Raw genomic sequence first — 12,922 nt, forward strand, 5'->3', positions numbered from 1 at the left:
GTGCTTGCTTCCTGCAAGTGATGCAGGAAGCAAAATTTCAGACTGTTCTGGGACGTTGAGTTGTGTGGAAGCTGGAGAGCTTTCCTTCTTCTGCTCCATGTGGAGTAGCTTAGTTTTTTCAGCACCTTAAGGGCATTGACGTACATCCAGGGAAGGGAAAGTGGGAGAAATGCAAAAAATGAAAATGGGAACCAGAGCTACTTAGGCAGAGACCATGGCCTGGAATGAGATTCTCTTTGGACTCATTTTTTTAATAGGATTTTTATGGGAAAAGGAAGCAATATGATCTCTGGGGAGAACACACCTATTCTGCAACCTTCTATTCAGAGATGGCATTTAGTTGTGTGTGCACAGATAATCTCTGAAGGTAGGAAGTTCTGCTTCACATCAATAAGATCTTAAGCTCATCTCTGGAAACATCTTTGCTAGGAGTTCTGCATGGAGGGTTGTGTTTAATTTTAGTACAAATAGTCTCTTTCAGGGGGAAAAAAGGAAGCTGTGGGGAAAAGTAAAGCTGTAAATAAAGCATAGCATAAAACCCATAGTGATGCTGACCTTAAGTAGATGGCTGGATTGATTGACACAGAATAGTGATTTCTGTTGGTATAAAATGGTAAATATACGTAGAAAAATGTATACAGATATGTGGATACACTTGTTTTTCTTGTGTTTTTGCTTGGAGATTTTCATGTTCTGTGTTTGTATGATAACTGATGACCCATGTTGGCATTTTGAGTCGTAACCATGTGGCTCTATAGGGCAGTCCTGTTGTTCTCCAAACAGTGCGTTTAGCCGCACCAATAAGCCAGGCTATGAACGGTGGGAACAGACCCTATCACATTTTTTCATAATCTCCATCTGAGCTCTGAAGTGCAGCTTTGAGTGACTGGTGACAGATCAGCACTAAGGTTGGAAGCAAATGCAAATTATTTCAGAGAAAATCTTTTTTACAGAGCAAGCCTCTGCTGGCTGGGGAGGAAGGATCAGATATATTCACCTAGGTTTTCTCATCTAGCCAGCTTTGCATTCCTTTCTCTGCTTCACTTTTACGCTTCTGTTTCTTCTCTTTTCTCCCCCCCTCCCCCTGTCCCATTGTTCCTGTTCCCTTACATTGGTTAAGGCACAGCCTGGGTCAGGAACAGGCAAACCATGCAGTTTTGGGGTGGGGGTGCTGATGTGGGCTCCAGATTCTCAGCCTTGGCTGCTTTTCTATGCCCAGTCTTTGCTGGCTCTCAGCAGCTCCCACCGGCGCCGTCATTCCCAACTGCTTCTGGGTACCAGTAAGATGTCCCTGTCTGTAGGGTCAGGTATGCCAAGCTCCTCCACTTGTACCCTACACCTGTTTGTTCCCTTCTTCTGGACTGTTAATAGGGAATGATCGCATCTATCAGGCTTCCCTAGGAACAGGGAGGAGGAACTGGAGGTGACTTTGTCCTCCTGGGGACACAACCCCTCAGAGCTCAGGTGCTGCGGGCAGACTCGTGTCCTGCCATGCCGCAGGAGAGCAGCGGTGCCTGGAGAAGCTTCTTCTGCAGCTGGCACATAACAGAGCTTCACCTGCACTGCGAGGATGGCTGGCTAAGCATCACCTCCATCACCTTCAGCACCTCCCTCCAAGTTTCCAGAATTGCAGAGGCTGCTGTCCCGTGCTTGTGGACTCAGGCTGAAGGAAGGTGAGCAAGCAGTTGTAGCTATCACCGTGGTCTGGAGGCTCTGCCTCTAACTCTTCTCCAGCTGCTCCTCGTGGAAAGGAACGAGAGGGCAAATGAGCAGTATCTGCTGTCCTATTTCTCAGCCACCTGAGGAAGGCATCTTCTGTGCATGCTTTCTGCAGCTGCCTTCCCTGGAGGGCTTTATGTAAATGCAGGAGGCCTGCTGGCTTGTGAGGGGGAAAGTGATACTTTGGAAGTTGTGAGGCTCTACGATTTAACCATTTAGCTTCCAGAGTTCGAAAGCAGACTCCCCTCAGTGTGCCAAGTAGTCCTAACTTCCAAAGTATCCTGCAGCTGAGCTGCAAGGCAACCCCCTTCCTTCTCAGCATCCTTCAGATCCTGATGTGCAGGTGGGAGATCAGCAGGGACCAGCGCAGCAAGAGGAGGAGGTGAGAGCAAGGGCCTGAGCTCTGCAAAGGGAAGCTCTGGGAGGGGCTCGTTGCCCTCCCCACCTTTCCTAAAGCTCAGCAGCACTCGTGGAGCTGGAATGGGGGCTGCATTTATCAAATTCCTGTCTGCAACAGCAATGCAGTTGTTTTAGATTAGTGTACAAATAGACATTAGTGTAATACATCTGTTGTTAATCCACATCTTGGTAGAAAAGAGATGCCAACACATCATTTATTAGCCACGTCGATCCTATAATGTCCTTTCTTTTGTCTTTTGAGTATGTAATAGGTTCCAGGATGTCTTTTATTTCATTGTATACCACATTTCCTCTTGTCTAACTTAGCAGGACATAATGCGTTCCAGGATGTAATTTATGCCATTTTGGAACTGGACACCACACAACGTATCCTGAACTTTTCTGAAAATGTTCTGTGCGCTGGTTGTCATGCTCTGCACACAGGTTAGTCTCTGCAGATTTGATGGGCAGAAAAAGCAAGAAAACTTATAGGAAGGAAAACAACTTATTTGTAGTCCAAGGTGAGCTACAGGATCATCAGGAGCTCTGGAAGCTGGTACAGCAGGCTGAATCTCTTAGACCCTTCGTTTATTTAGGAAACCAGACGGAAGTAGTGGCCCACCTTACGAGCCTGTCCATGACTGCTTGTATAAGATGACACTCATAAGTCTCAGGGAAGACCACAGTGAAAAATGTTGGGGAGTAGCTGTCACTGATGTACCTCTCCTGTTCCATGGAAATAGAGGGCTGCTGCTGGAGCCTCTTTATCTGATTGTACCAAAACTCTGTGCCAGCCCTAAGTGGAAGAATGAAAACCCCTTAACTGGCTTTTTCCTGTTTGGTGATATTAATGGGTTTTGAGCAGCAGATGACATTCACAGGTGATGAGGGAAGCAGGGACACATAGCTTGTTGAAAGCTGGGGAGGTTGGCGGTATTTTTTGATTGCGGTATGATTGTGTGGGGAGGAATTGGCAGTGGCTACTTGCCTGATAGCTTCAGCAGGAGTCTATTCCTTTTGCTTTTCTCTCAGCCATGTTTTTAAAATCCCACCCAGAATGATGGGAGCCCAGTCTTACGTACCCTCAGCACTGCGTTATCCAAATGGCAGCTTTGGCCTGTGCCAAGTGTGAACTGTGCAGTGAGGTAGGATGTTACAACCGTAGGCTGGTCCAGCTTCTGCAGGGAGCAAGGAACACCCTGAGCATGGCCTTCGAGTTTTAGGATAGACCAGCTGTTGTGCTAAACCTGTGGAAATGTTTTAAAGAGAAAGTATCTTGGCAAAATAAAATGTTTTTCCTCCTCTTTCTTTTATTCATCGCAAGATCTCACAGGAGACAACTTACCTTGTGGTGTCCCAGCTTCCCTGCGTTGTGCCCCATTCTGTCTGGTTCGTGTCTGGTTTTGGAGGCATTGATCTTGAGGCTTGAGAAGTGGAGGCGAGTAATGACAGCATTAGCTGCAGCCCTGAGCTTCTTGCTTTATCAGTACTTTTTCTTTAGTATGTGCTGGTTTTAAGCACGTGAATAGTACAGGGAGTTTGGGAATGTGTTGCCAGGGTAACCAAGATGTAAGACCAGAGGGAATAATGTTAATAAAATAAATTGCTGACTTGGAGCAGCCTGATAACTCAGACGGGTGAGTTCTTAGGCTTGACATCATGTTTTGCTCCTTTCCTCCCACTCTGCCCCCCATCAGTTGCCTCTCACTTGCAGGCACTCTTGTTCATAGGGTTGTAGTTCAGTTAAATCCAATACAGTGTCATGCAGTTAACACACAGGTCTCTTGTGCCAGGACCTCTTCTTTCCAGAGAACTGAATATTAAAAATTTTAAAAAGGAAAACTGTTGTAGAAATGACAAGCTCTTACCCATCTCCAAACAGCTCAGCACCTTTCTTCTGTAAGAGGAGATAGGGGGGAATATGAAACAGCAAACAGCAGAGACGCCAGTCAAGCAATTAATTTTCGTGTTGAGGCATAGGAAATAGTGGAGGATAAGAAGAAGGAGAGAAAGCAGAGTTATCTGCATCGTGAATAGCGGCATTGTGTCTGTGTTGTGCTATAATCACAGAACAGGGTCTCCAATCCAAAGACGTTACTGTCTGCTTTAATTAAAAGATCACAAAAATGTCGGGAGGTTTCCCCTTTCCTTTCAAAGCAACTGATCCCAGCCCCTTCCAAAAATTCATCCTCCCTGGCACTTATCTCCCAGGCTGGTGCCAGCAGCAGGTAGATGCTGCTGAGGGTCTAGGTGGCCGCCCTTCCGTCCTGCTGTGAAGGACAACATGAGGACAATCTTTTGGAGGAGGGTGTGTGCCTGTACCAGAGGAGGCAGGAAAAGCAAGCTCCAGCATGTTTTATGTGCTGTACGGGTCGGGACACTGAGGGGTACCGTGCCTCCAAAGCCTTGCCATTGGTTAGCAAACAGGCCATCAGTTGAAGATACTAATGGAGTCCTGTTTCTTAATCCAGTTTGTATTTTCTTCCCTTGGAACAGAAAGGGTAAATTTCTGAACACTGTAGGCTGCTTTGTTCCCATGAAGTTATCCCCCCCCCCAACCTTTTTCTACTAGATCAAGCCAACTGTGTGTAGTACTACTGATAATTTAATGTGATACACCTGGCGTAGGCTTGTGCGCCCTTCCGCTCTGTATGTGTATAGCTGTTGTCCCAAACTTTTGGCTTCTGAATTCATTGGCCTTCCTGGGGTCCAGACAGAACTGGCTTATGGTTCACATCTAGTCCTTTGTCTGTCAGGTAGCCGTCCTTGCTCTAAGGTCATCTTTAGAGAACCACACTCTGGTTCAGCAGCTTATAACAGCCAAGTGAACCGCCGCCCGGGCTGTACGTGCTCCTCCCTGCAGGCAGAAGACTGCAGTAGTTTGTTGCCCTTTCAGAGAGCGTTATGTTGCTCTGCATGCCTTCATGTGGTAAAGGACTCTGTAGCTCTAACAAGCTTGGCTGGAATAATCATTCTTTCCTGGCAAAAATACCTCCTGTGATTTGAAGCTGTGTGGTGAGACTGAGGAGATCTCTGTCCTTGCTCTTGGTGGCAGTGCTGGCTGCTGGGCGCTCAGCTCCATCCCTCTCTGTCAGTACAGAAGCAGGTATCTGTGATGTGGGAAGGGAGAAAAATGTGTTTATTTTGGTTACGGAGCCCCAAATTCAATGAGAGTTAAAATGTGCTATTCCCATGTTGATCTATGGGTTGGTCAGAAATGATGTTGCTGCTGACGTGACTTCCAAGAGCACTGTAGGACGCAGGGAATGTAAGTGTATATAATTAAGCGTAGTAGGCATCAGGTAGTATGGAGTTGTACGGGGAAGTGCAGCATGCAGTGGGGAGCAGGACGTGTGTTGGGAAGCGTAGGCAAAGCAACCAAGGCTGGAGCCTCTTAAAATGCCTTGAACATTGCTTTTCCTGTTGCGCTTTCTCAGCTGAAGTTGGTACGCTTTCAGGTACTCTTGCTTGCACATCCTATGGTCCACTGTGTTATATTTGGCTCGCTGCTACCCCTGAAGCCCCAGGAACTGCTCTGAATTGGTACCAGCGGAACTGAGGTCAGACACGAAGTCGATACGAAACTTGGCAAGCGGTGCAGGCAGGAGTCGGCTTTGGGGAGGCCGGGCGTGACTGCAGATCCAGGCGCTTCTGCCGTGCTGGATATCCAGGCTATATCCAGGCAGAGGAGAGGTTTAAAGGGGGTTAGGAGAGAGGAGAACTCATGGCGTGATGCAGTGTTTTGGCACCACTGAGTTATTTTGCTTAATAGCTTAGAGATGATTTAATCTCAGATAATTAAATTGAAGGTGTCATTTCAAAAGATAACAATGTCTGTGTGAGCTCTGTTAGGCTTGGCATAAGGCTCCGCTTGTTTTGTAGGGATTGAGGGATTTTCTTGTGTGGGGGAGGAAAGGCAGGGCTAGTTTGATGGTATTTATTTCCACCCTTCCTTGCTATAAAATATACTGACATAATGCAGAGCAAGGAAGCAGCCCCCGTGACCTCAAGAGGGTGAGAGCGAAATACTCCCCTGGACTCGACTGGAGCTTCTGACAATGAGACCTCTCGGATCGAGCTCTGTCTCCACGCGTCCACTGCTGCAAGCTGCCAAGGGAGAGGAATCATGCTGAGAACCAGCCCCGGGGGACAGGACTATGGGCGTGCAGCCCTGGGGTCCCGTGCCACCACTTATTGCGGCTGGGAAGTCATCCTGTCCTAGCTGATGTGCGCTGAGTCGTGCCCTGTGCCCTGCTCAGCAGAGGGCTCGTGCAGTTATGCCCTGGTAGCAGATTTCCTCCCCCTTTGAATGCTGTATCATTAGTAATATTTTCCCTAGTTGCTGGATGCTGCATTTGGTTTTCTTGGCCTCCATGCTCTGCTACCACCAGTTTAACACCAGCTGTGTGACCCTGGGGGAAGAAAGGCTCTATGCAATATGTGCCTGCATTATTATTTTTTTTCCTCACTTTTACTCAGTTCCGACGTGAAAGGAAAAGTCAGGCCTGGGCACTTTGGTGGTGTGGCTTGTGATTTACACCAATTTATATAGAAGTTGGCAGGGATTTTTTTTTCTTACTGGCAGGGGGAACGAGGGGACTTGGGACCCCCTTCTGGTGAATTACTTAGAAAAACAGCCAACATTTAAAATTACAGGTTTGGAATTGAACTGTATATTCCAGTGAAGTAAAAGATCTATGAATAATGTCTTTAGGCTGAAATATAATTTGTTTGTATGTTTTATGCAGTAGAGAGGAAACAGGATATAATTCCTATTAGTAACATATATTTTCCCCAAGCAGGGAAACAGCTGTCCAGTGGAAAAATTGTGTTTGCTCCATAAAAGTTAACTTTTTTTTAATGGCATATGGAGCTTTAATCTGTCTTAGTTCAGCTGATTTGAAAAATTACTTTGGGACTGCATGTCCTGCACAGCGCAGCTCATCTTTTCAGGGTGAGCATCTCATCAGTTGCAATGGATTTAATGTGAGATTCATAAATCAAGGGCAAGTTTGTCTATTTGTTCTGATTAGCATCTTGAGGATCATCAAATGGGACTTAAAAATGCTGCTTGTATCTTTGCTAACAGCTCAAACCTGACCAAATTGCTTTGTGACTTGGACAAGTCTGGTTAAACAAGAGGAGCTCTTTTTACAAGGCGCTTTTTGCATTTCTCGTGTCCCGTTGGACCCAGTGTAGTCATACAGCAGGTTGGTTTTTACTGGGAGCTATGTCGTGATTTTGTTCACGGCAACAGAGGTCTGAGTGAACTGAATTAATTTATGGGATTCACTTCTGTTTGAGACTAATTGCCACAGATTCCATCCACAGGAAGGTCTTCAGCGCATATCTGGTGCTGTTTGGTGCCTGCCTTTACAGAGAGCAGAGGCTGATGCTGCCGAGGAGTTTGGTGTTTGTCCAATTTTCTTTTCTTATCACCTGTCTCCTCACAGAGACATTGCTATTGTGGCTGCAATGGCTCATCTCACAGCAGGTACCCACAGAGCACAAAGGACTACCTAAAACCATTTACTTTAGAATTACTCCACTTTACTATGGAGTTGTATCTTGTGTTTAAGTTCACTTTGTGTCTGCTTTTGGAGGCTGTATGCATATAATCTGATTTCAGAGAAGTTACGTTGGCACAAAAGTGGTGTATCTCGTGGGTGAACTGGGCTCTCACAGTACTTTTGTAGGAACAGGTCCTGAAAAGGTCAGAGCTTCCTACAGGACTTAATGATCTTTCAGGACTTGGTTGCTCACTTGACCTGCATGAGAAGGATCAGAGCTAGGGATTGACCATGGTCACGTGAAGAAAAACACCCTGCCAAGTACTGGTTTATTTTTAAGGTGTGTGTCCAAGAGCCAAGGGGGAACCTTGTACAGGTCTTGCAGAAGGATAAGTTAGAAAGCAATTTATTATCCCTGAAGTAGGTAGGCAGTGCCTGTTTCAGATGCCCTGGGTGCCTGAGATGTTTGTTGAAGGCTGGTGGATATGATCCAGTGTCTAGTTGATGTAATCTAGGGACCTCACGTCTTTCTGGAGCACCTGGAGGCCAGGTCGGGCCTCAAAGCTCAACAGTAGAAGCCCGTGTGTACGTAGGTGGTTCGATGGCACCGTTGGGGTGTGTATCTTCCAGCTGAATATAAAAGCTGAGATTGGACCAAATTCATGAACAGCGTAGGTAATAACGCTGAGCTGGATTGGAGGGTGTGTCACCCTCTTCTAGGTACCTTGCTTCCTACTCGGCAGACCCATGGTGCTGCATGTGGTGATGGAGCACAGGCTTGCTTTGGGGCACTGTGGCCTCCAGCACCATTTCTTCCCTCAGCTCCACGCCTCAGAAGCACCAAGGTTGGGCAACGTGGGGCAGGCACTGCACCACAAATCACAGAGGGACAGCAGGGAGCTGGGGAGCGTGGGCTGGTACCCAGTGGTCAGGACAGGAGGTGAGCCGAGTCTGCCAGGCACCTCTGCTAACCCTGTAGAAATGCCTGCTGATGCACAGAAGCACAAGTGAGAGTCATTTAGCACTGTTATGTTGGCAGTGGGACAGGGAGAGGACTGAAAGATTTCAAACCACACTAATGATTTTTAGGGTGGGGAGGAAAGCTTGTTTCCCTTGTTTAGCACATTTTTGGTGGAAACGGGTTGTCTGGTTTAAAATTCAGTTTAGAGAGTTTCTGATTTTAACTCAGATTTCATGTTTAATTCCTTTGTGTATGTATGAGAATTAAGGATTTTTACACATATTTGGGCAACTTTTGTTTAGCCTGCAGTCTTTAGAGTTAATGTGATTTTTTTCCCATTCCCCCTCAGAACTGAAAATAACAATATTGATGCATTTGAAATCATAACTATTGGATTTTATAAGAAGCCTTGTCTACATAATCTGCATTAATTAAAATATTAGTTTGAAGAGAATTGCATAAACACTTACTCAGAATTGAATCAACCTTAATTTGATTTTCTTTGGAACTAACTAAAACTGAATGATGGCCACTTAACTGGAAAAAAGATGCCTGTGTAGGGTTCAGTGTGGTTTAGCTAATTCGCTTTTTAGGGTCAGCCTTCATAGTTAACACAGATGGTGTTTTCTGAGTCTGTGTGTGCAGACAAGCACCTTGCTTTTAGAAGGAGCATCAATTTATTTCTTCCACCTGAGTGAAGTGAAGTTGTTCAAATGTGCTCCATGTTGGTACGTGCATAAAATCGGAAGGTATAGCACCCACCCTACAAACACATCTGTGTGCTGCATATCAAAATGGGGGGACCTGGCGTGTTGTCACCTCTCTGCCCCAGGAGCAGCTCAGGTGGAGGTGGTTGGAGAACACGAGCGTAAGGCTGGCATGGCTGGGAGCACGGTGCAGGCCCACGGCACCCCTGGGAGTCCCGGGCTGCGTGAGGGAGAAAGAGTTAACGAGCTCTGTCCGGAGGAGTAAGCGCAGGAGCTGCCCTTTGGTGCTGACAGACAGGGAGTCACTCGCTGCCTGCAGCTTCTATCAATTTCCACTCTGTTGTCAGCAGGTTGTAAATAAAGGAGCTGCTGGGCTGCTCTCTGGGGCCGCTGCCGAGCCGAGCAGGGCTGGTGGTGGCGCGCAGGCCTGGCTGCACCTCCAGCTCCCAGCCGCAGGATGGACACGTCCAGCACTGGTCCAGCTGCGGCTGAATGGCTCTGGGAGGTGACACAGGGCAGGAGGGGTTTCGGTTTGGTTGCTTGTTCGCCCCACAAAGAAATGAACTGCTGTCTGAGGTGAGCAGGGTTGGGTATTTTGGCAGCTCTGAAAGAGAAATGGGGTTAAAAAGAAACGGAGGAATTCATCTTTTCAAAGAGAAAAATGGAAGAAGAGGGAAAGGGTCCAGTTAGGCTGGAAAACTTGAAATGGGGCTGAAAGTTGTTGCCTGCTCTCAGAGCTCCTCAGAAGCCATGCAAGAGCTGGCTTATGTGTGTTTTGAATACACTGCGACCCAGGGCTGCGAGCAAGCTGTGAAGCAGAGGCTCCTGAGCTCTGGTTTGTGGCTCTGTGACCAGCTCCTGCGTGTGCTGTGGACCAAAGTGCTCAGGCCAGCATTTCAAAAGCAGTTAATAACTTTGGGATGTCTGGTTTGGGAGTAGCCAACTCCAAGCAGTTTCCATCAGTGGTTTGGGGTAGGGAGAGCCTTAAACAAACAAACACACGCCACCTCCTGCTGCTGCTGCTGCTCAGGCATCCCGAGCAAAGACACCCAAACTCTGCAGTTCCCAAGTTCATTTTCCACACCAGAAAATGTTGACTTTCATCTTTGTCTGTTTCTTCTTCTGTGAAATAAGAATGTTACAACAAATTGCCTATCCCCACTAGCTGCTGGAAGGAGAAAATGATGTTTGCAAAGTTAGTTTCCTCCAAGGAAACTTAGTTGTGAAGCAGACTTCAGAAATCTGGTGCCAAGACTTTCATGATGGCCCTTTCTCTATGGGAGGCCAAGATGCTGTGTAAATATCTGTTTTGAACTTATTTAGAGCACTTCTTGTCAGACTCCTGCGAGTCTTGTCCTCTCTGAACATGGGTGTTCCCATTCTCCAGTTTATTTTTCACATCCGTGCAGTCATCTGGAACAGGCCTGTTCTCCGGGGGAGGCTGTATGGGGAGTATTGAATTTGAGCAGGATGGTGTTCGTCCCAAGGAAACGGGAGTGTGAAGTTACTCCAAGGCAATAACCCCAGGAGGACGCTGGCAAAACTACAGCAGGGACTGGGGGTTTGAATGGTGACTGTATGGACCCAGGTGGCTGAAGCAAGGCAGAAAGCTGTAGTTTTTGGGGAAGGGGCATTTTAATTTGCATTTGCTAGCTGTGATAAACGCCCGAGCTATTCCTGTCTCCTGCCTCGAGGACTGAGTGTTTGGTTCTGTAACTTTAGCTGTTCAGCGTCTGGTTTGTTACACCCGTGCTCGAGAAGGGAACTCAGCAGTAAACTTTCCAGGTCTGTCTGCAGTTGATCTGCTTCAGTCCTACTGGCATTTTTGATGGGAATTTTATGACTTCTTTCTTGTGAGTTTGGTACATGTTTTGTTTTCTTTGGAGCCTGTATTGGCTCCTCTTGCCTTTCTTTTGGAAGCTCCAGTGATCAATGCCTTTGGTTGTGGGAACTCTTGCAGAGAAGAGAGTTCTGTCATCATTTATGGGGGTACAGGAAAAACAGATGAAACAGTGTAATATATGCCAAATATTATCCTCAGAACTCCTCTTATCTGATATCTACAGCTGTACTTGCTTAATGTTAATATTATTTTGTTTAGATCGACCTTTCTTTAGAGAGAGAGGAAAAAAGCCATGGAGTCCTCTGAAATCAGACATCTTTGTTCAGCAACCAGAATTATCTCTGTTGATATTTATATGTATGATTCACTTCTATTGCATCAGGACTGGGTCTTTAATACTAATTGTCTGTGTTTTTCCCAAGTTACCTTCTGGAGCAAGCCTTCAGCCACCTCTTACAGTTTCTGAAGCTATTTGGATGCTCTTTGCTAGTCAGCTTTAGAAGTTACAACACATTTCTTTTCATCTGGCACTGCTTTGCTCAGGTAAACTTTTCAAAAAAGATAATAATTCATGAGATAGAGGGGCAGATTCTCCATTTGTGTAACTGTCACATCTTTCGCTGACATTTGTGCTGACTTATGCTAGGTGACCGTCTGCTCCCGAGTCCTTTAAGTCACCTGAGCAATTAGTCCAGGGCTCGTTTATCATCCATTAAATACTTCTGCTTAGTTTTGGATCTCTCTCATAGTAGTGCTTGGATCTCATGAAGGGAGTGCAATATCAATGCCAAAGCAGGTAAATGAAATAAGCAAGAGTAAAAGTTTTTATATCCCCCAGTAACTTCTGTAACCAAATAAGCTTATTTTGGAGACAATGCATGTGCACTCGGCCTTTTAAGGGAATCTGTTGTTCTGTCTGGTAATGCAGACTCGCACTTCATCCTTAATTTCTACTGCAGCACTGTTATGACCCAAGGCAAGACATCCCTGCATCTTGCAAAGGAGTTGTAATCCAAGCCCTGACCATTCGTGATAGTAATGATAATACCGGAGCTATTAAAGAGCTCACTGCGTGCAGCCAACAGATGCAGCGATGTTTTTAATAGGTATAAAAGTGCCTTGTTATATTACCTGCCTGCACAAATAAGCTTAAATCAGAGTAGGGAACGGAGTCTCTTAAACACACCATCCTAAGATTGAAAAAAACATATTTTTTTTTTAAGTGAAAAGCTTAAATAATTTCCCCAGAAAGCCAGTTCGTAACTTAAGCCTTCCCAGGGAATGATCCAACGTGCAGTCTAATCATTTTATGTGACTATTTAATCTACTGTTTAACAAACAAAAATACTTGCAGTACCATAGCAACTACTGCACAGTTTGGTGCCCTTGGGACAGAGATCAGCTTCTTGATCCAAAGCAAACCTGCCTACTCTGTACTTTTAAGATACACTTTAAGGCAACCTTGTGGAACCATAAGGAAGACTTTACAAATTCAGGCCCCAAATGGGCTCTTTTTTGGTGGGGATATTTCATTCACCTGTCCAAATATGCAAAAATGCATTCATTGCTTGGGGATAAATAGGCACCCATAATTCTGCAAGGCTTCAAGGACATGTAGGGTTCTGGTCTCTTTGTGGGATGCAGGTGTATTATCTATAGAAATCACTTCATTTGTGCACAAAATCTGCATGTATTGAATTTCAGAGCAATGCCCAGCTATTGATTCCTTATTTGAGATGCTGAAGTCTGTTGTCAGCAGGGAACTCTCTAGTAGTCTTCCACG

The 12,922-nt window shown here is 45.9% G+C and overlaps 1 protein-coding gene across 7 annotated transcripts in view; it reads left to right on the forward strand.

Annotated features, from left to right (window-relative positions):
- COL26A1 (collagen type XXVI alpha 1 chain) overlaps positions 1–12,922 on the forward strand; it is a 187,970-nt gene that overhangs the window by 66,655 nt on the left and 108,393 nt on the right. The gene's annotated exons all lie outside the window — the stretch shown is intronic.

Source organism: Cygnus olor, chromosome 20 (genome assembly GCF_009769625.2).
Source record: "Cygnus olor isolate bCygOlo1 chromosome 20, bCygOlo1.pri.v2, whole genome shotgun sequence".
Classification (NCBI taxonomy): domain Eukaryota; kingdom Metazoa; phylum Chordata; class Aves; order Anseriformes; family Anatidae; genus Cygnus; species Cygnus olor.